Genomic DNA, 24,686 nt, shown 5'->3' on the forward strand with positions numbered 1-24,686 from the left:
TAAATAGAAGAGCGGGCTGAACTTTCACGGGGGAGGGCGTACCCCAAATGCAGACAGCTACTGAAGACGAAATCCTCAATATTCAAGTGGAATTCTCAGTTAGCTTCAAAACAAATACATACATACAGTTAAATAACAACTTATTTGTATATTCTTAGCTACCAATACATACATACGCACGCACATATTTACTATTCGATTCGCTTTCTTATTTCTTGCCTTCGACGCGGAATTGTCATCGATTCGCCGTTCGCTATTAATTTATCGTCGCTTGGAGATCACCAATTGCTGATAAGGCTAGCTTTGACCCGGCAATACTGTTTAACTTCCTTTCGCAGCTGCTCTCCATTCTTGTTGACTTCCCTCAGCCACATTTTAACAGAACAAAATTGAATTAAATCACTAAAGTTCATGTCGAATTGTATTAGTCTTCGAAATATTCAATTTGTGCGCCAATTGAGTTGCAATAATAATAATAACGGTAATTCTCTCCCTCTATTTGTAGCATTATTTATCCCTTATTTGCTTCTCCGCTTAGTTTTTGATACGTTAAAATGAGTGGAAAATTGGAAATAAATATCATCAAGGCAGACCAACGTAAATCAAAGAATAAAAAGCAATGGAAAATAAATAAAATTGTTAAGGATAATAAGTTTGTTAATAGCTACTGTTCTAACTTCTGGTGCAATCGCCAAGCAATTGCTGACAAATTTTTTCTTGATGTTGCAAAGAATTTTTTCAGGTGGTTGCCGCTCTAAACGGTTTGTTTATGGAAACATCCATGGCACTTAAAAGAACTCTAGTTTGGCACCATTTTAGGATTTTCAAAAAGTTGAAGAACTGTCTGCGCTTTATAAAGCTTAAAATGTTATGAATGCCTCTGAATGCTCTGAGCGACTTGATCTTTTTTTACAGTCCTTGAGTTAGATTTCTTGATTCCACTTTGCTACCAGTGCGTACAAGTGTGCAAGTGATCTTGAAATCCAGCACATCCAGCACTCACACAGATTGGTTGCTCCTAAGTATTCTACACGACCCGCTAAATCAGCACATTCAGCTTCGAAACAACGGCGCAGGGGGCTTAGGTTAAGCGAAGAAATTATTGTGACTTTCAGTTTTTAGACTCGGTTTGACAGTTAAATTACCAAACATTAATTTCATTTGCAAAGCGTATTAGAAAAGAATCGTGACAGATACAGACATATATAAAAAATGATGAGCGCATCCATTTAGCTATCTCTGGCCGCCGGTTTTCCCGTGCGCACTATAGCTCGAGCAGAAATAGATACATTCTGCCAAAAAATTTTCGGGAATTGTTAATTTAAAAAGCGCAGAAAATCTATGGCGAGTGTGTTTTATCAGAGGGCCGAGAAATCGTGAAAGATTTGTCCCGATCTGGTCGCCCATCAACGTCTTCAATGATTGAAAACATAGACAAAGTAAAGAAAATGGTGCTGGAAAACCATCATTTAAGTTTGAGGGAGGTAGCTCGTGACCTTAGTGTATCTCATGAATCAATTCGAAACATATTGCACCATCAATTGGGCATCAAACACATGGTTGCTCGGCTCGTTCCAAGCGACTTGAATTTCTTTCAAAAAATTCATCGGAAGAAGGTGGCTGAAGACATGCTTAAGCAAGAGAATTTGGACCCAACGTTTATCCAGCGCATCATAACAGGAGATAAGACGTGGGTATGTAAGTTTGACATGGAAACCAGTGTACAAGCGGCTGAATGGCGCTATCCACATGAGCCGAAACACAAAAAGCCACGTCAAAGTCGGTCAAAAATGAAAGTCATCCTACTCTTTTTTTTTTGGTTATCGAAATTCTACGGTAAGTAAAGAATATTACATGGAAGTTATGCGATGTTTGGGAGAGCATCTGCGTAGGAAACGGCCCAATTTGTGGAAATTGGTCTTGCGTCATGGGCCTTGATCATGGGTCTTGCACCATGAGAACGCACCGCCTCACAGAACTCATATTGTGAACACTTTTTTGACCAAAAACTCGACAAATATCATTGAACAACCACCGTATTCACCGGATTTAACCCCCTGTGGCCTTTACTTTTTCCCAAAACTTAAATTGCCACTCCACGGACGCCGCATTGACTCGATAGAGGCTAATGGTGAAATGGAGAATTCGCTAAAGGAGCTAAAGAAGATCTCTTCAAACGCGTTTAAACGGTGCTTTGATGACTGGACTAATCGTTGGCATATGTGTATTGCTTTGAGTCGAGCCTATTTTGAAGGCAGCAAAATACATTTTGATGATGAAACAATTATTTTGCGATTTATTTAACAATTCGCGGTACTTTTTTGACAGAATGTATACTACAAATTTATATTTCACCTACACCTTGTTAGGAAAATACAAGTTGTTTAATCATTTTAAGATGATATTCGCGAAACACATAAATAAATTCAGAGAAATAAACATATCAATCAAATCGATAAAGTGGCGACGCGTGCAGAGCAAACCGTGAGAACGATCAAGAAGACGTTGACACAAAAAATCTTACCTGTGGGAAACGCATGGCCATGGGAAACGCTGTATCTAGGCAAAGGGAGGTTTGTGTTTGTATACAAACTTATAGGTTTTTAGTCACCCCACCGTCACCATTGCAACAGCGCTAATTTCTATCGTCCATGTTTTCATGGTTCTGATCGTTCACAATATTTTCTTCTGCTTATCGGTTTGATTTGTGCTTGTTGTTGTTGTTCTAGCAACATAAATATTCCCTATACATGTACGGGGAATGCTGCTCGAGTAACAGTTCTTGGCGGGATATAAATTCGGGTCGTTCCAATAACGTGGAACCGACTTTTTTGGGAACGTCGATTGTCGTAGTAAAACGTTTGATTTGTCTTTATTTTCTATTTTCTTTAACATATTTAGAGGGATATTATTGAAAATGGGTAAAAAACATAATTATCTCACATCTCTCAGTTTATGTAAAATACATAGCCTAGGAACCTAAAACTTTCTATTCCCCATGTTTTTAAAGTTAAGGGGGATTTAAAGCCGACCAGAAGGACGCTGCTGCTGGTATGGTAGCTTGGCCTAAGTTATGTATGATATGTAAAATTACAAAGTGAAGTTCAAAATAACCAAGACTGGCCTCATAAAAATGTTTTTGACGGCGCCTTCTTTTTAATGACTTAGTGCGTTGGAAGTTGCATCCCTAGCTAACTTCCAGTGAAATCTTGATGTCATTCGGTTCAGTGAAAGAGAAATGATTGTGTCTGAAGTGTCAATATGTTAGTGTCATCGGTACAAAAATGAGTTTCGAACAAAGAACTAATATCAAATTTTGTTTTAAAATCTTGAAACCGTTTACCGAAACATTTGCATTGATAAAAACAGTTTATGGCGATGATTGTCTATCTCGCGTCAGAATTCATGAGTGGCTTACACGTTTCAGAGACGGTTGTGAGGACATAAATGACAATGAACAAAATCAGTAATCATTGAAAACTCCATCGAAATTGTTTGTAAATTTATCAAAAACTAACCGAAGTCATGATTGAAATTCATGGAATCGGAGTTAAATATCTCCAAAATATCGATTTATCGCATTTTAACTAATCATTTAAGCTTACGAAAGGTCTGTACACGTTTCATTCTGCACAAATTAACTGAAGACCAAAAACTGCTCAGAGTCCAACATTCGAAAGACCTCAATAAAGAGGCGAGAAAAGACGAGAACTTCCTCAACAATATAGTAACTGGTTAAAAATATGGTGTTTCCAACATGAACCTGAAACTAAGCGTCAAAGTCACCCCAGACGAGGCACCACTCAAAAAATCGCGTTTGGAGAAGTCAAATTTCAAGTCGATGCTCATTTGTTTTTACGATTCCAAAGGAATTTTACACAAGGAGTTTATACCAACGGGCTAAGTCGTCAATGGAATTTTCTATCTTTACGTTTTGAAGCGTTTGTTGCATCGCATTCGTTAAATTCGCCCTGAATACCGCGATGGAGGAAGCTGGCGCTTATTGTATTATAATGCACCATCACATCTATCCGCTCTTGCGACTGATATTTTGACTAGAAATCGTATTTTAACCATCAATCACTCACCACATTTGCCTGATATGGCTCCCTGTCACTTCTACCTATTTGGAAAATTGCATTTGGCCAAGCAAGGAAAACGTTTTGCATCCGTAGAGGCCATCTAAAAGGTTTGTACCGACATCCTGAAGGACTATTTCCGCATCCAACTTATATAGGTGCGGGGGCATACTGACATACCAGGTAATTGTAAGCAGGCAAATTAGCGACTACCTCTTGGTATGGAGATTGGAGGTATAGAATGGCCAAGTATATGGCCAAAATAGAACACAACGGTCGACAGTGAGTTGGTTTAAGGGGTTATACGCAGTTATGACTTTCAAAAAAATCGATTTTTTTTTATTGCATTTTTGTAATGTACATATATTCAAAAGTATACGCACGAAATTTGAAGTAGATCTAAGCAATACTTTCGGAGTTATACCTAAATATGTAGAGATGCCTCGGAGATGTGTCAACCGGTATTGAAACTTTAAACGTGTTTTTTTCAAAACGGCATTTTTCAAGTCGGTGTACACGATATCTCGAAAACGGCTTGTTTGATCAGTCAACCATTTTAACTCAATCTTTAGAGATACATTTTCTAGTAATTAATCGTTCCTTTTGTAGATCTGATACTTATTTTCCATTTTATAATCAATTTACGGCCAAATTTTAACGTAAAAATCGAAATCATTTCTTTTAAAAGCTGTCATTTTGTGAAAATTCACTATTTTGATTAGCCGAACGATTAATTACTAGATAATCTAATATATTAACAAAATTTGTTTGGTTTTTTGATTTCAGATAATCCAATCCTGAGTTACGATGTACACCGTAAATCGTCTTTTTTTAAAGGAAGTTCCAGAAATCGCCAGCAGCGCGCTCTATAATCAACATTTTCATAAATAAAAAATTTTGTTACGTTCTTGAAGGATGCTTTTATAACCGCCAAAAATTTTCAAATTAAAATATTCTGAAATTTCTTCAGGATAAATCCTTGACAACCCGTCTTTTATTTGCTTCATAACTGCGTATAACCCCTTAAAGACCGACTACCACTTCTACCTACCTACCTACGTAACTAGTTATTTAACGCAGTGTACTTAGCCCTTTATTGGAGGTATGTGTTGTACAACCTTAAACACATGAGTAACATATGTTATATTCTGAAAGAGGATTTGGAGTATAAAATTTGAAAGTTTTTCATGTCACATGTACTACAAGGGATGAACAAAATAGATTTTTAGCTGCAAACATTCTAAATTAATTATTGAAAGACTATAGATATATTTTTTATAAATAATTTTTGTTTTACCTATATATCAATACTAAAATTTTCATTTTTTTTTTTTTTGCGCTTTACTTGAAGTCCGGGTGGTATGAGTAACTTCCAGATTAATTTTAGTTGATATTGCGGGCTGAGCAGAAAAATTGAATATGCATAAGTATTGCACTTATGGGGTAACACCACGGTAGAAATTTCAAAAAATTCATTTTTTTTATAAGCTTAAAAAATTCTTTGAGCCTTTAAAATATAGAACAAAAAGTTTTATACGTTACCGAAGTTTATTTCATAAATATTTTAAGCTTTTAACCAAGCGTTAGTGACTGCTACCTAACGACTTCTTGCAGTGAATCATCTCCTGGGCGGTTATAGCCTAATGACTAACATTCTAATGGTAATAACCTAATAGTAAACAAATGTAATTTTAATTTTTAGCTTACAAATGTTGTTAAAAACCTATATAGTTAGGAATTCTTTAGTACATTTTAGCAACTTACGTTAGTACAACTACGGTTATCGTATACAACTTACAATTACTTTTAAATTATTCGACGGAAACTTGTTTCCCAGTTTACATACGCTTTTGGGTAGTTTGTGAACAGATTTTTTGTGTTTTGGTAGTGATTTGAAGTAAAAATGGAAAATAAAAAAGTGTATTTAGGCAGGTACGAAAAAAGTAAAAAGGTAAAAGGTACGAAAAAATCGTATCCAACGCGGTGTCGAAGCACTGCAACGAAACGACCGTTGAACAGATATGAGGCTGAAGGCAATTCGGAAGAAGTAAGTACATCTGCAAAGAAATTAAACCCGGCTAAAGAAGATTTCGATATTAATCATGATTTTGGCAATAGAATTTTAAATTTTGTGAGCGTTTTCTCATTGATTTCTCAACATGTGAAGTGTAAGACGTGCGATTCTGAAATCGCTTTTCATGAAAGAAGTCCTCGAGGTTTAGGATTCAAGATAGTAATTGCTTGTCCTAAATGCCCAGACGTTGTTATTCCAAGTTGTAAATTTATAAATAAAGGATACGAATTCAGTGAAAAAAGTCTTAAATATTGCAACGGATATCGCCGTATGCAATTTCAATGATGGACTCCAAAATATATTACGAATTATGAAGGTCTTAGAAATGGAAATTGGGTTACAGTCCTACAATTTTTGTCTTTGTCGCATTCAGCACGCTGAGCAGTCACTGACGGATAAAGCAAAAGAGGCGCGTTCCAACCTTCAATCGTCCAGAAAAGAAAAAGAAGTGGAATATATTAATACAGAAGGATTTTTTTACGGTGCAGGAATTGCAGATTAATGGTAAAAATTTTTAATGTATTAACATTTTTAATTTTTCGTATGTATTACACCTTTCCAAACTTTAAACGCGTTTTTCTCAAAACACGTTTTCTGAAATTGGCACGCAGCATAACTCAAACAATTTTAAATATTTTTAATCGGGTTTTTCACTACGTCTATATAATAACCTTCTTAAGAGAAGAGCGTAGGGGATTTTCGATAGATTAAGTTAAACGATTGTTATAATTATTTAAGTGCCGTTTTTTTAGTCCAAAATAGAGTTTTTTCCTTCAAATGCTTGCTAATTCCACAAAAATAAATATTTTTTAAATCCCCTACGTGTTTCTCTAGCTATTCTTATCTAGATTAAAAAAAAAAATGTTTCTTTGTTCCAGATTAATATTTGCACCCTCTGTGCTGCGTGCCGCGGAGCTCCTTCAAGAGAAACCACATTACAAAAATGTCTCCAATGCCACCATTTTGTAAAATTGTTCGATCAAACTTTGTAGTTTTGTATTTTAGTATATAAGTAATAACTTCCCAAATCAGAGTGATTGTTTTCCCTTTCCTTCTATACAAAAAAATTCTTTAAAAATCGTGTTTATTTTACGCGTGTACAGTGGTGTTACCCCTTAAGACCCGATTTCAGACCCTATACGTCTGGTTCAAGGGTGCAAGTAGAAATATATTTTTCTCGAACGGAATAATTCATAAAACCGGAAGAGAAATGCCGACTCGTGCTATTTACCTCTAATATGTACTCGTATACGCGCTATTATTTTTTGGCCACAACTGTACCCAAGTGCACAAATGCTAAATATTTACAAATGCACATAACTATTGAACCCAATTTTCAATATATCAAATCGTTGGTATTTACAAATAGTTCGCTTGAATGGTGCGCGATTTACTGCGGATTTTTGTGATCTCTGGCTTTTTGACGAATTGAATTTTGCAAAGCTGCACAAGCGCATGCATATGTGGACATATTCATATAAGTATATATGTTTATGCATATTCACGCACATGCACACATACTAGTACTAATAACGTGGCTAAAGTTGCCACAAGCATATCGCATTTGCAGATGTTGTTATTATTTTTATTTTTGATACTGCTTTTGATTTTTCTGCGTTGATGTTTTCGCAATTTCCTGATTTATACTGATGTTATTTCCGCTACTAATACAAACACACGCACATATGCATATGAAACAGGCGCGCAGTCATATTTGCCAGTCAGTCGGTTAATCACTTACCCAGTCAACCAGCGGAACCGTCAGTCAGTCAGTAAGTCAGACAGTCAGGCAGTCAGGCTGTCAAGTAGTCAGCCATTCAATCGGGTTTTGTTAGTCTACTAGTGAGCCAATCACTTACGCTAGTTAGTTGTGTGTAGTAGTAGTAGTAGCAGCCATTAGCTTCGGCATAGTTGTTGCCATTATTACTGCTGATCGAATGCAGTCGCTTGATGTAATGAAATGTTTTCGCCAGCGGATGTTATTAGGCGAATGCAATTGCTGTGCCATAGCCGGTAAGTTGATGGAGAAGCAGTAGATTGAATTTAATAAAGTGCAACCTTTTGATCGAATATCCACTTTTGAAAAATTGCACACAAATCCCAGTACACATTTATCAACGAACATACATGCATAAGTATGTATGTGTTCACGTATAAGCATTTTATAAATTTGATGACGAAAAAAAATTTCAATTTTCCGCCATTCTAAATCGTTGCTAATTTCATTTAATAACCAGTGAAACTGGCCGATTTGCACATCGTTGCACTCAAAAATATTCGCCCTTTTAGTTTGTTTCCGCATAAAAGGGACATACATAAAGTGCACAAATACATGCGCACTCAAACACACAAAGTCCATGAAATGCATGCAAACACTCAGCTGTAAATTCCTACAATTGCACAAACACTTTGTGTGCGCGTATGTTTGTGTTTGAATTGCCATTTTTAACCATTATTCGATAATGAGTTTGCATAAAAGCGGTAATTTGTGCAAAATTTCGATTAAAAATCTAATTTTTTTAATCGAATAATATAACTGAAATTGTTTAGAGGATCAGCAGAGTGCATTTGAATGCACTAAAAATTTGCGCATTCACTTCGCATAAGCAGATAGCGGAATTATGTTGGTATTTGTGGCCCAAAGTGTATACAAACTGCATTAAAATTTTAATGAATTTTCGTTTTTAATTTACGCTTAACATTTAGTAGACTTTCAAACTGCAGATTCGCACATACGCAATCCAAGCAAAATGGGCTTCCTAAGTAATAAAGAGTACGCTGGTTAAATAATGCCGATATTTCACTGCGTATGTAAATATAATTGGCGCTTATATCCTTTGTGTGTAACTTAGCCGAGCTTCTCCTCCAAATGGAAGGATCTGCAGCTTTACGCCACCTCCGAACGGCTTATGCAATGCGGTAAGTAACAATAGCATAGAGATTTATTGACAAGTTTTGCCGACAGTTAATTTGTCCCTTATATAATTTTAATATAATGCGAGGGGACAAACAAAAGTAAGGTAGGTCTATGATATTTTTTTATTTTTTTGAAAAAAGTCTTTTTGTTTTGTTACAGTCTTTACTTAAAATTTCAGAAAAATCGGTTTGAATAGAGATGAGAAAAAGTTAAATATTTAATGCAATTCCGTCACTGACGCAGCAGGAGATTCGTTACTCGACACTTTACGGTTATCGACGTCTCCTAAAGCCCGTGGAAATTTTCACTGCGTTCCAAAGTGACGAGATAAGTGTGGCACTGGTGAAGCGAAAAATTGGCGGAAACTCACTAATAATACAGGAAATGGTATACAGGGAATCGGACTTGAATGCTATGGCAGCATAAATATTGAATAATGATTTGCAATACACAAAGAAATCTGATCGATCAGTTCCACGAATTTTGCAACAGAACCACAAAGAAAATAGAGTAAATTATTTTTAGGAAAAATCGGAAAGCGAGAGTCTAGAAATTTCAATATGATGGCAATAGTTGGCGAAGCTTGGATTTTAAGTATGACCCGGAAACTAAATAGCAGCCCAGGGTAGATGCAAGTCCTCCTATGAAAGCCAAGCAGCGAATGTCCGCAACAAAATGGAGGATCCCGGTGTACTTCACTAGGGCAAAAATAGTTACTGCAATTCCCTTAGATTCTTCTCAGGCAGTAACTGCCAAATGATATACTGAAAATTGCATACCAAAAAAGTTTAAAAATTTACTTGAAAATAGGAAAAACATAGAACTGCGTCGCTACTTCTTACGGCACGGTGATGCGCCAGGTCACACTGCTAAAATGATGAAAATAGCTGCATAGCACTTTTTGGCATTTAAGAAATTCGTCCATCGCCACATTCTCCAGATCTGGTGCCGAGTAATTTCTGGTTATTTTAAAAAATTAAGAAAAATTTTGGAGTAAAGGTCTTTGTTAGCGCTGAACAGCTAATAAATGCGGTTAATACTGAACTAAAGAAACTGCAAAAACGAGATTTTGAGAATTGTTTTCAACAGTGGGTGTACAGATTAAAAAATGTATTGTGGAGAAGATAAAAATCAAGATTTAAAATAAAAAATAAAAACAAATATACTTTTTTCAACTCAACCGAACTCTTGTTAGTCCGCGCGTATTTTATGCAAAATTTTATTTTAATTGAATCACAAACATACAAACTTTCACACGTACAATCTTAGAAGGATGAGCTTCTTTCTAGCGTGTTTTGGGTCTTATCGATGCGACTCTTGATCTAGTAGGTCCCGCAGCGACACTCCAGAAACTCACTATGCATTGAACTCTAGGCAAAATTACTGAGAAAAAATATCGATACACAGCTTCTCACTTTTGAGTTTATGCTGCTTTCCAAGAGAAGCTAACTAACACTTATATGTGTCCCTTACTCTGATTTTGGTGTGCGTGCCAAACTAAAATGACGTTGGGCAATACCAACAACTGGATTAGAAATAGGAAAACCACTTCATACCGGTTTCAGAGCCGGTGTTTCTCTATCGTGAAATTTCTTCACTGTGTTATTGGAAAATATTATTTGTACTGTATTTCATTGCATTGAGGTCCGGGGATGACAAAAATTGAGAAGAAACAGAAGGCATCATTGCTGGCAATTGTAGTTTTAACATAAAAGAAGACTATGCCTACGTAAGAACTAGTATTGACACCGTTGAAAAAAGAAACCTTAAACCCGCGGAGTCTGTCTTGTCATCCGAAGCTATTTTACACTTGGAAAGAAATTGAGCAGTTTCGTCCACGGTCGACTCTGTAAACTCCTCATCATACCCAGTCTATTGTACGATGCAAAATCGTGAGGCTGCCCTTTGATCAAGGTAAAGAATCTGAAGCAAATGTATATAGGTGGCTTAACGATACTTCAGACGATGGCAATATAAGATATGGCTTCATGAAGTCCTAGTTTCAATGGTCAAGACACATTTTTTACATTTTATGAAAGATATCGAAGCAAAGATATTAATTGTGAACATAAACAATAGCTCGCAAATATGGAAAAGATTCCATGACACGAAATACTACATGGATAGTCTGGGGCATGTGGTCGAGTATAATTTAATATTTTACTACTAAACTGTTTAGTCCACGAACCTAGCAATGAGTCTCGAGAAATTTATCGTTGACGTTTTCTAGCGATTCATTATTTCATCTCATTTACGTTCTCTCTCTGAAATCCGAATGGTAGTTACGCACCAACCCATTCGGCTACGGCGACCGGTCGTTTGGTTAGGCCTGATAAATATCACGTTACACTTTTCTAAAATTACACTACTCACAGTGCCCAGTATGTCATGAATTTTAAATATCGGGCATCTACAATTATTTTCTGATAATGGAGCATTGAGCATGTATTGCGCAGGCAGTCCTCGTCCTTGGTGTCGGTTTGCAGGTACATATACTCCCTTTGATATTTTAGTGGAGTAAGTGTTTTGAATGTTGCGATTACGAGGCAACGCTATACCAAATACTTCATTTGTTTGAGCGATGTAAAGCCATTACCTCAATGACAGCCTTAAATAAAGGAGACTCGCTGCTAGGAATATAATACTGTGGGCAAAAAGTAAGATGAATTTATTTGTCAAGCTTCGCGGGATTAAAATTTCGCTCTAGTTATTTAGACGTGATAACGTCTTATAATTCGATTTAACAGGCTGCACGCACGAAAAAATGTGTCGTTACCTTGCTCATATGTCGTTGCCTTGCTCATTAGTGTTACCTTGCTCATATGTCGTTACCTTGCTCATTGCCGTTACCTTGCTCATTGCATTGAATGAACTGCAACCGAAAGCGCGGAACGAACGACAAAGCAAACAAAGCAAACGAACGGCAACGTTCGACATCTTGCTCTCTCCTACTTAAGTGAGCGTATATGTATGTATATGCGCATATGTACATATATAAATTCACGTATTTGTATTTGCATATGCCTTCTTATTGATTATTATTAATTTGATTCACTTGAAGAATTTAAAATAAAACCAAGTTTGTTAATAATACCTGTTGTTTTAATGTTATTATTATTAATTTTTATTATATATGAAGGAAAAAATGTATGGTAATATTTACCACATACCTTATAAGATATGTTGTATACTAATATATGTATATAAACATGCATATATATACAATTTCGCGCAATTTTCAAAAAGAATAAATCTATATGTAAAGATGCATACAAGTCATATGGACATATCAAATATACGAATCTATTCCGTACGCAAGCAAATGTAAGCTAATGTGCTTGAACTGCAAGCGAGAGCGCGGAACGAACGACAAAGAGCACAATCGGCCCCCGCGTTCGGCAACGTTCGACATCTGGCTCTGTCCTACTTGAGTGAGCATATATATGTATGTATATGTATGTATATGCGCATTTGCATATAAATTCACATACTTGTATTTGCATATGCCTTCTTGCTGTGTGCATGGTAATGAACCATTTCTTTGTTGAGAATAGGACGATGATAGAAAAAGTAGGAAATGAAAGGGAGTGTTTCGAGTGTAAAGTGTCTTGAAAAAGGCAAATCGATGATGGTGCTTCTTAGTGTTGTTGACTTATTAACGTCTGATGCACAATCGAAATTGAAGATATCTTTCATGAATTTGATAAATGTTTCGTCATTTTTCACGTTTTTGTAAATATAACTTGACCTATTCCATTGCAATTCCATATACCTCCTCCTCTATATCCATACAAAATATCTATCAGACAAATAAAATTAAAATTTTGTTTTGAAAATTGCAACCATTACATTAGTATTTTCTTATGACGTTGTCACGTTAAACTATCGTCAGTAAACCGACTTTACAGACAACTCTTTTTTTTCATAAGTTGGCAGCACTGTTAATAACATCTGGGCCAACTTCAATGTGAATGTCATTATCAGTAATATATTTACGCTTGTGTTTGCCAAACGACCAAGAGTGCATTTTTCGATTTTTACAATGTCTGATTTGATTGAGCAGCGAAGTGCCATCAAATTTTGTTTGCGGAATGAAATTTCGGCTGCGGAAACGTTTAGCATGTTGTAGAAGGCATTTGGTGATTCGACCATGTCGCAGAAAAATGTTTATAAGTGCTACAAAGACTTCAAAGAGGGCCAAGCGCTCCGGACGACCATCGACGTCAACAGATGACCAACACGTCAATAAAGTGAAGGAGTTAGTGCTCAAAAATCTTCGGTTGACTGTTAAAGACCTTACTGATATGATCGGAATATTGGAAGGATCTGTGAAAACCATTTTGAAAGACCATTTGGGCCTACGAAAAGTCAAATCTCGTTTGGTACCGAAAACTCTCAATTTCTTGGAAAAAAGTCGTCGCGTTGATGTGTGTGAAACAATGTTTTCAGACTATCAGGACAAGCTCAAATGCATCATTACAGGAGATGAGACTTGGATTTATGCTTACGACCCTGAAACAACCGACCAATGAAGCGAATATCGTGCTAAGGGCGAGACCAGACCGAAAAGAGCACGTCAAAGTCGTTCAAAAATAAAGGTCATGATGACAGTTTTTTTCGATTTTCGTGGTGTGGTGCACTATGAATTCCTTCCATCTGACCAAACTGTTAATAAGGAATATTATTTGAGCGTTATGCGTCGTTTACGTGAAGCAATTCATCTAAAGACCAGAATTATGGGCCAAAAACTTTTGGTTTTTGCATCACGATAATGCACCGTCTCACACTGCACTCGTTCTTCGTGATCATTTGGCCACCACCGTATTCGCCTGATTTAGCTCCGTGTGACTTCTGGCTATTCCCAAAGCTCAAGAGACCACTCCGGGGAACGCGTTTCGAGTCGATTGAGGAGATAAAAGCTGAATCGTAGAAGGTGCTGATGGCTATACCGGAAATTGACTATTTGGCATGTTTCGGGGATTAGAAAAATCGTTGGCATAAGTGTATTTCATCGAGAGGGGATTATTTTGAAGGGGATGAAATTGATTTACAAGAATAAATAAAGATTTTTCATTTTACAACCAAATTCACCTTACTTTTTGCCCACAGTAGGAAGTACTTAGCTTCGATGTTTACGAAAAGTGTAGACGCGCTATATTAATGACGCCTCCCCCACCAACGTTTCGAGGGAACGACATTCTTTCCACGGCGCTGCTTTGCTTTGTGGATAATGACTCCGAAACTTAGTAAAAGTGGTGCGTACAAGCGTTTCAACGTGAAGGATATCTGTTTGAGACCATTTTTTTACGCCAAACGAGTAAGTCATTATTTTATTATGTTTCGTTTTTTCTTGTATTTTTAATTAAAACTTATAATTGCACTTATAAAAAACTAGCATTTTTATGAGATATCAGTATTTGATTTCGTATTCGGATTTATATATGTATTTGCATTCATATTTGTATTCATATTTGTATTCATATTCGAATCCGTATTCGTATTCATATTAGTGTTCGGTTTCGTATTCATATTTGTACTCGTATTCGTAATCGTAATGGTGTTCGTATTCCTATTCGTATTTGTTCTCACATTCGTATGCGTACTCGCATTTGCATTTGTATTCACAATTATTTTCGTATTCGTGTCCGTATTCCGATGTGTATTCGTAATAGTATTCGCATTCGTGTTCACACTCGGATTCGTATTCGTATTAGTATTTGTATTTGTATTCGTATTCATATTCTTATTTCTATTTATATTTTTATTCATATTTGTACTCGTATTCGTATCCGTATTCGTATTCGTACTCATAATCGTACTGGTATTCATTTTTATATTCGTGCTGGAGTTCGAATTGGTAACGGTATTTGCATTCGTTATAGTACTCGTACTCATATTCGCATTCGTATTCGTATTCGCAACGCGCAAAATTCAGCAGAACAAGTGTCACGAGAGAGTCATAAGCACAATCTCAATAACTACACTTTTCGTTGCAATAAAAACAAACCAACTTTTCAAATAAAAAATGCCTTTTTATTACCAATATTCAAATTTGAAATTAGGCAATATTTGTGTGAGACCCTCCATAAGTAAAGTAGCATTCTTTGACTTGAATTAAGTTTGTCCAAGCTCAAACGACTACCATAAATAACATGAAAAGATACAAAAGTGCCAGCAAATTACGAGGAAAATTAATTTCGAGAGTCTTACTGATTTTATTTTGAACCAAAAAAAAACTACTCTTCTGTATATTAAAGGTAAGTTGGCGTTGCGCACTCCACTCCAAGAGGAACTGCCAATAGTCGTACATGCAGTGCCGAAAATTTTTCAAACTAAATTGTCTTCATCGAATTATTCTCAACATATTCACACAAATGCGCAAGCTACAAAAGCAATTCCTAAACATTATAAGCACCAAAAATGAAATCTTTTTAAGTAACTAACTCAAGAAAAAAACTGTAATTTCCACATCACTTTCTATTTTAACTCAACGAAAGTGCATCAATTTGTATCCCTTTTTGCACCGTTGCTGCTGCCGACGTCAAAAATCGACCAAGCTTTTAAGCGTAAATTTCGCTCGTAATTAAATCACCTTTTGACAAAAAGGTCCACCAAAAAGGATGCGAACTGAGCTGAGCAGACAGCCGGAACCTTTGACATCAAAAACGCGTGCCATTGAAGAAATGAAGTGATATTTCATCAATGTTGTTGGAGTAAAAAAATGATGTATTCGCAATGAAAGGAATGGCTGAAGAAAATTAAAGGTAGGCATGCACAGTGCGAGTCGTGAGGAGTGTGATATCTTCATATATACACATATACCTACATAGGAGAATATGCGTCAGGTAAGAAGAATAATAATAGCAAAATGCGGGGCGTATGAGTAACTTTTGGTGGAGCTGCTGGCTCATGTCATATTGCCGAGTGATTTATGAGTTGCAGATACTTACATATACGTACATTTGAGTACATAAATGGCGCGTACAAACTGTGTTAGATATTTGGCCGAGCTACTCCTGTGTATTGCTTGTCCTACTACAAATGAAGGGCCCTACGGTTTTATGGCGTCTCCGAGTGGCAAATGATTTTCTTGAGAACGCTTTCATGGCAGAAATGTAGCCCGAGGCTTGCTATTAGCTATCAAACAGTAACCTTTACTAGGAAAAGCTTTTTCTAGCATTTCCATGTCCACCCGTGGGCACCCAACTCTGCGACAACCGCATTGTAATCAAGCACAATACCACTCTGCTGCACCCTTCGCTTATTTTTGTGAATTCCATAAGTTAACTAAGTACAAGCTAAGTAACAATTCGCTTTAAGTAAATAATCTCCTCAATGAATAAGAAACTAAATGGCACAAATAAAAAAGGGACTCTCAACCAATTAGCACAAATGATTTTAACGAATTTTCTCAAACTGCTGAGGTAGCAAAAAAGCACTCAACTTTGATAGTAAAATGATAAATTCAATTTCAGAATTTCCAGCAGTCAAGGTCTAGAGTTTTTCGCAAACTTCGGGAGTACATAGCAATGCTTTTTTATTGCTTAGTTGGTTAACTATCAAAGGGTGTCTTAATTGAAGTGAAAGCAAAATCTAATTACCGCCAATTGTAACAGGCAAGCACATATTGAAGTGTGCGAAATTGGAAACTATTTCGATATATGAATGTATGTATGTATGTATGCGTGTATGTATGTATGTATAATAGGCCGGGTCGATTTGTGGGGAGGCAAAAAAATCGTCCGTTGCTCTATGAAAATCGTATTCTAGGGATCAAAATAAGAAACTTTGCCGAAGGAACCAACTTCTAAAACGAATTCTGATGTCCCCCAATTTGAGTCGAACTTTTTAGTTTCTTTTCTCATGTAAAGGCCAAAAATGGTGATATTTTGAAATGATTGTATGGGAAACCCCCCAGGGGAGTTCCAGGGGGTGAGCCACTGGCATGGGTGGATCGGCCGTCCAAAGTTAGTGGAGGTCGGTCATACATTTGGACTCGATTGGAGCACTCTAAATGGGTCAAAGTGGGATTTTTCGTTCGACCCAAATTGGGGGGCATCGGAATTCGTTTTAGAGGTATGGTTCCTTCGGCAAAAATTCTTATTTTGATCCCTAGAATACGATTTTCACAGAGCAATGAGCGATTTTTAAATCGGCCGGCCCTAATGTGCATATATATATACCATATATATTTATTCTTTAATGTATGCAAAAATTTTTTTTGCAACCTACGTACTTCAGAATCGGCTTGGAATGTTCGTGAGTGATGAGCAATTCCATATCATATCAAAGTATTCTGGATATTGTCGCCAATTTTTCTGAAGATTTATTTATATGTAGGCGCATTATACTCACGCCGACAGTAAATTGAAAAGGTTTGTAAAAATAATTTTAAGATTTATTCGTTGTTGTAAACCTTGGTCCAGTTTTTTAAAGTGAAATATCTTTGGTAGTTTTTAACATTTTCATAATTATTTTTAAATTTTTTTTGATAAAAAATAATTTAAAAAAAGTTTTGAAAGAAATGAAATTGTTTTTTTTTTTTTTGTATTCTTTTTGTGTTTTGCCATTTTCGCTCGAAAAGTCACAGCTCCTCCCTTAGCATAGTCAAATCTATTACCGAAAGAAATAAGAAAAAATCTGAGAGTTGGGTTTTCTTCAAATATGAAAAAAAAATCCTTTTCCAAAAATAAAAAAAAATTTATTTTCCGAAAAAAAATATATTTCTGAAGATATATTTTATCCTAAAAAATAAAAATAAAAAAATATATATAAAAATTTAAATATTAATGACTTACTTACTTACTTACTTAGGTGGCCATAACAACCCGTTACCGAGTTACGGCCGACCTCACTATCTCTCTCCAGACGCCTCAATTCTGTACACCAAGCGAGCATAGGGTTTCCTCCACCTGGTCTTTCCACCAGAGCAATGGTCTTCCTCTGCGTCGGCTCCCTTTGACTTCGCCCTCGAACACCTTCTTTGCTGGGGTTTCTTCATCCATACGCACGGCATGCCCTAGCCAACGCAGGCGTTGGATGGCGATGCGTTGGACTACGTCACTGTCGGCGTAGAGCTCATACAGCTCGTGGTTCAATCTTGAACGGTAGTCTTCGCCAACGCGCACAAGACCGAAGATCTTACGAAGAACTTTTCTCTCAAATACCCCAAGAGCGACTGCATCGCTTTGTGATACTACCCATGCCTCTTCGCCATAAAGCAACACGGGTATGATGAGCGTCTTGTATAGTGTCAATTGGGTCATGCGAAAGAAGACTCGACTACTCAATTGCTTACTTAGCCCATGGTAACACCTATTAGCAAGAGTGATTCTCCGCTTGATCTCCAGGCTGATATCGTTGTTGCTGTTAACAGCGGTACCAAGATAAATAAATTCTGGCATGGAAGGTATAGTTGTCCGCAATGACGTACGTTCCTACACGCCGTGTGTTCCGCGTTGTAGACAGCATATACTTCGTTTTACCTTCGTTAATATTAATGACACCTCAAGATATTCAATTTTATATTAGAACATTTTAAAATAAATAAAAACTTAAATTTAAAGAGAACTGAAGATATTTAATTTGGTAAATCCATAACAATTTTATAATTTTTTTTTTTGGAATTTTTGGAAGCTTAGTTCTAATTATACACAAACCAACAAATAGACTAATCTTCAGAAAAATGTATCCCAATGACCAAAATACTGGTCCCTCTTTACAAGGAATCGATCTGCTTAGGCTAGGTGCCTATGAACTCACGCGCCCACATGAGTGAGTATTACCTACCCAAAGCAAAATTAAGAGATGTTTGCACTGGTGGAAAAAGTATTGCTTCTATTTCCTCTATATTCAATGGCAGTGAACAATTTGGCCTACACGCTTCAATTCCTGCACTTCAAGTCATCCTCAGCTAATTTGCACCTACATTCATTTTTATTCACGTCCTTATATATACACTTGACCCCACCCATTCAACTTATTCGCAATTCATCATCAATTGTAAATTTTTATCAGGTAGAACAATTAAATGTATAACCCTGAGCCACTTGCAATCAACGCTCATTTGCAGCCTTAAGAGCTAAGTATTTTTTGTACTCGGACAATCCTCACTCTCACCGAGCCATGTGAGGCATTAAAAAATGTTCAACTTGACACACTTCAAACCCATTTTACCTCATAAACAAAGTATGAAATGAAATAAAACTAAAAGCCATCATCGAAACGTTGGCACATAAGTGAGTGAGTAACAGCGTAAGAGGGGCAAAGCTGAAAGTGAGCTTAATTAAATTTAAATTGTCAAGCAATGCGACAACCACACTCGATATGATAGCCTTCCGAGCCATCGGCCATGGGCGGACTCAGAGACAAGTCGGCGCTGGAACTGAAACTGAAACTGGAACATTGCCGTATTTCGTGGCTGCACTTCACCTAATTACATTCAATCGAGAAGTGCTCAGCTTAAACGTCGCTATTGACCTTAATTTTTATTATGGTCATCCCTTAGACTGGCACGTCGCTGCACCCCCCTAGCTCGATCGGAGATGGTGTAAATCTAGTGCTTTACTGGCTTTCAGTTATAAGCTTTTATGTAGTTTTGTATTCCTGCTCGTTGTTGTTATTGTTTTGAAGTATGCGCACTTATGTATGTGTGTGTGTGTGTGTGTGCAAGTTTACACTCGGTCCATCAGCGAACTAATTTCATTAGCAGCAGCTGTGACATTCCCTGTCCCGTCACCGAAACCCGACAATAATCCTTGCTAACCCATAATCGTCATCGTCACCATCACAAACACCAACGCAAGGCCAGCCAACAAATAGGAAAAAAGCACAACAATAATCAGAACAGGCTGTAAAACAACAACAAATACGTTCGCAACTATGACAGCAACAACGATGACACTGCACAGCAATAACAATCAAACAAATTCAACACAATTGCTGGCCTTTTTGTCCATTTTAGTTGGCGATCAAAAGGATGGACATGAACGGAGACATGAACAGTGCACGGTGCACCATATCGTGCGGCCCAAGTGTTGGCTGTCATGAGGGCAGCATATCTTTATGCTATAGTATTTGTTTGAGTGTGAGTGTCTGGTCGTTTCAGTTTTTATTGCCAACAAATGCCAATGCGCATCAAAGCGGTCGTACAATTACAACAAAGCGTATTTTATGAAAGCAACAACAATAATAACAACGGGAATGCGCAGTGTACCATTCTCAAACTGCCTTTCCAACAACTAAGACTATAATAATACCAACAACAGCAACAACAACGGCAGTGATGCTGAAGCCGTGAAACCAAATATGAACGAGTTCGCTTGGGCGAAGGGAAGTGGTGGCAGATGTGCAGACCATTGAAATGGAACCGTAGAGCAGTCATGGCAAACCAATGCAGCGCAATGGCAACAAATTGAAATAAAGTGGAGAAGAAAATGATGCGACAGATAATACACGAACAAAAACAATTACATTGAAAATACTTGTAAAGTGAAGGCACTTGGGAATAGGCACTAAGAACGGGCGCAATTTTTGTTTTTTAGTTTTAGTCAGGTTTATTCCGAAATATTGTTTTAATTTTTATTAAATGGTTTGTTAAAAATAGTTAATTTGTTTATTTGTTGCTTTTCGAAAAATGTGATTTAAGGGCGGAGCCTGGTTTATGAGGTCTAAAAATTGCATCTCTTTGCAATTTTTTTTTTATGGAAAAAATTAATTTAGCACTGCAAAGTCTTTTCTATCTTTTAATGAACATTTAGAAAGTATAAACAATTTTTGTACTGGTTAAAATAAGTTGAAAAAAATGTTTAACATAGAAATTAGTAGAGCGGTGCAACGCTGGAGTTTCCAACTGGCGTACAAGATACAGCTCGTAATTATTATCTAAAGCAAAAAATTCAAATGGATTTCTAATTATCATGATTTTTTATTCTAGATGATCTAAGAAAACTGAGAGAAATTCCAAAATTTCAACTTTTTGGATATTTTAAGACAAAAATGTGTTTCTATAAAAAAAATTCACTTCAACTTGGTATAAAAATCTAGAAAATTTTTTTTTTATCTATTTTGTTAGTTCAAATAGAAGAGAATTTAATACTGAAGGGAACAAGCTATGATTCATTTCAAAAGGTTCATTAGTTTTTTTCATTCATGTACGCCAATTCAAAGAAATCATAAAAATGAAAAGTCGAGAAAAGAAGATAAAGTTTGTACTATATCTGTCCGGTCACAGCGTAACTACCTAACGCTCCCCTACCTTTGGCTTTGTATCTACGTAAATATTGAGAATTAGGCTCTGTAACTTTGTGTGAATATTCTGAAATATATTAGGAATCGCTTAAAACGAAAAAAAAAATTGATTTTTTTGACCTTATAAACCAGTTTGCGCATTTATAGCCCTTTAGCTATCATTGAAAGGCAGTATTGGATATGCTAATATGGAGCACCACCTATACAACGCTCAGGAAAAGGTATGGAATATGCTCAGAAATTTTAAAAGCCAGTAAATTAATAAATCCGATTCAAGCGTATGCATTAAAAAGCGGCAAACATATTTCCAACAGAACTCCAACTGCAATGGAGGGCAGAATATTAATGATTCGCTCACGCCAATGTGAAAACCCAATTTTTAAAATTTAACACAGCAAAATTAAAAAAACAGAATCCCACCGGGGCTAGATCAAACAACTAATGAAACGAACAAATATTGAAATTAAATATTGTTCAAAGATGAAAAAAATACCGTAGTGCAAGTGACTCCAGCAGATTGGAAGTATAGTATACCAATTTCAATATTTAATAAAGACGACAAAAAGTTCCAGACAATTATAGAGGGAAAATACTTCTTAGTGCTATACAAAAATCATTTACTAAGAATTTGGCTCCACACAAATCGAGCACTGGCATTGCCGAAGAACAACAAGGGTTCAGGCGAATCGATCGGCTTGTATATATAAGGCCTATTGTGGCAAATGTTGTAGAAATAATATCGGATACGAAAAACACAAAGCGTGTTGGTACCAAAGTTGAAATGCAAACGCTTCTCTCTACAGCATGTTGGGATCGAGCAACAAATACATACACTGCATCAAAAAATTGTAAATACAGCAGCAAATAAAAAGATTCCTGACCACGAAAAAATATTGATATATATATCCGTAGTATTTTTCTCAAATGCAAGATTTTCTACTTCGTTGGCTGCCATTCTGCCGCAAACCATTATACTGCCGCCACCGTATTTGATCGCAAGAGTGAGGTTATCCTTCTTCGGCGCAGTTTTCGCTTTTCTCCATACAAACCTTCCACAATTTTACCCAAATATATTGGTAGTCGAAAAAGTCTTTTCGTATTTCTAATCAAACTTCAACTCATTTTTTTATATTTATAATGAACTTTATTAAACCAAATATGTACCATTTTGGTCGACCACCTTTTGCCATTTTTCTTCTAGAGACATTATTCCATCAGTGTAAAACTTTTGTGGCCTAGCGTTGCCCTGATGGAAGACGACGCCCTTTCTGCTGATCAGTTCTGGCCGATTTTTTTCGATTGCTTGCTTCAATCTGATCAGTTGTTCACAGTAAAGTGTAGAATCAATCGTTCGAGCAGGCTGGAGCAGCTCATAGTGGATGATTCCTTTCCAATCCCACCAAACACACAGCATAACCTTTCGAGGCGTCAATCCTGGCTTTGCGACCATTTTTTGAGCTTCACCACCCTTGCACCATGATCTTCTTCGCACATTATTGTCGTATTTGATCCACTTTTCGTCTCCTGTTGCCATTCGCTTCAGAAATGGTTCGATTTCATTTCGTTTCAGCAAAGAATCGCAGATGTTAATTCGGTCCATTAAATTTTTCACAGACAATTCGTGTGGTACCCAAACATCGAGCTTCATTTTGTGACCAGCCTTTTTTAAATGGTTCAAAACCGTTTGATGATGAATGTTTAGTGCCTTGGCGATGTGACGGTCCTGGTCAATCTTTTCCATAATTTCATTGACTTTTTCAACGACAGGTCGACCGGAGCGAGGTGCATCTTTCACATCGAAATTCCCAGAACGGAAGCGAGCGAACCATTGTTGTGCTACACGAACTTATAAAGCATCGTCTCCGTAAACTTCACAAATTTCATTGGTGGCTTGCGTGGCATTTTCCCCTTTTTTATAAAAAAATTTCAAAATATAGCGAATTTCTTCATTATTTTCACTCATTTTTGAACAGCTATAACTTTTTTTTAACTTCACCGAATATAATTTTTTTTGGTTAAGGGGGTATTCTAGTCTAGAGGCCCGAATTTCGAGCATTTTTTGACGATGAATAAAAAAAAAGCTATTGATATTTTTACGATACATTTTTTTATCATTTATTTATTCATATATTAGGAGCACACAAAATAAATTTGAAAAAAAAAATGAATTTTCATGGAGTTATGCGTCCTTGAAGTGGAAGGGGGGAAAAAAAGGCAGTGTCCCCGTCGTCACGATTTCTACCCTTGTGGTCAGCTGAAAATAAAAAAAATACAAATTCTTAATTAATATGAATGTCATTATCGTATGAACCAGAAAAAACGGAAAAAAATTTTTTTTCCATAAAATGGCGGCTACTCAAAAAATTGAGGTCGATTTTTCTCTTATTTTTAAGCTTTCTCGAATTGTTTACACATATTAAAAAATTGGAATTTCCAGTTTTTCGAGCTTCATACGATAGAGATATATTTAAGGAATATTCATGACAACTTTCAAGCAAATCGGTTGATTAGAACTTGAGATATCGTGCCGACCGTATCGAAAGAAGTAGTTTCGAGAAAAACACGTTTAAAGTTCGCCGACCGCTCAAACCAGTCCAGCTGTCGCGTCACTAAAATAGTTGTAGCTTCGCAAATAATTCGAATTTTGAAAAATCCTTTTCTCTTCTTCTTAATTGGCGCTATAACCGCTTACGCGATTTTGGCCGAGTTTAGCAAAGCGCGCCAGTCGTTTCTTTCTCGTGCTAACCGGCGCCAGTTGGACACACCAAGTGAAGCCAAGTCCTTCTCCACCTGATCTTTCCAACGCAGAGGAGGCCGCCCCCTTCCTCTGCTACCACCAGCTGGTACCGCATCGAATACTTTCAAAGCCGGAGCGTTTGTATCCATTCGGACGACTTGACCCAGCCAACGTAGCCGCTGGATCTTTATTCGCTGCGCTATGTCTATGTCGTCGTAAAGCTCCTTTTAAAAATCCTTTTAGGGAGATATTTTTGAATAGTTAAACTATCAAATTTTGAAAAAAAAAATTTTTCGATTTTTTTAAATTTCTAGACTAGAATACCCCCTTAAATGAAGCTTAAAATGTCACCTTTCTAACACCATATGATATGACACAATGTGATTGGTAGTACTGGAGATAGATGACTCCAACGACATCTATTGACAAAATACGAAAAGACTTTTTCGACTACCCAATATTATTTTATGCTATGCTTTTTTAATTAAAAAACATTTTTTTATTTGTTACTTCTCAATACTTTATTCACACTACATTCTTTATCCTAGGTTTGTTGTTTTTATGTGAACAATTACACATAAAAGTTTATTTGATTGAAAAATATTTTTTAGAATCTTCCTTATATTTAAT

Source organism: Anastrepha ludens, chromosome 6 (assembly GCF_028408465.1).
Source record: "Anastrepha ludens isolate Willacy chromosome 6, idAnaLude1.1, whole genome shotgun sequence".
NCBI lineage: Eukaryota > Metazoa > Arthropoda > Insecta > Diptera > Tephritidae > Anastrepha > Anastrepha ludens.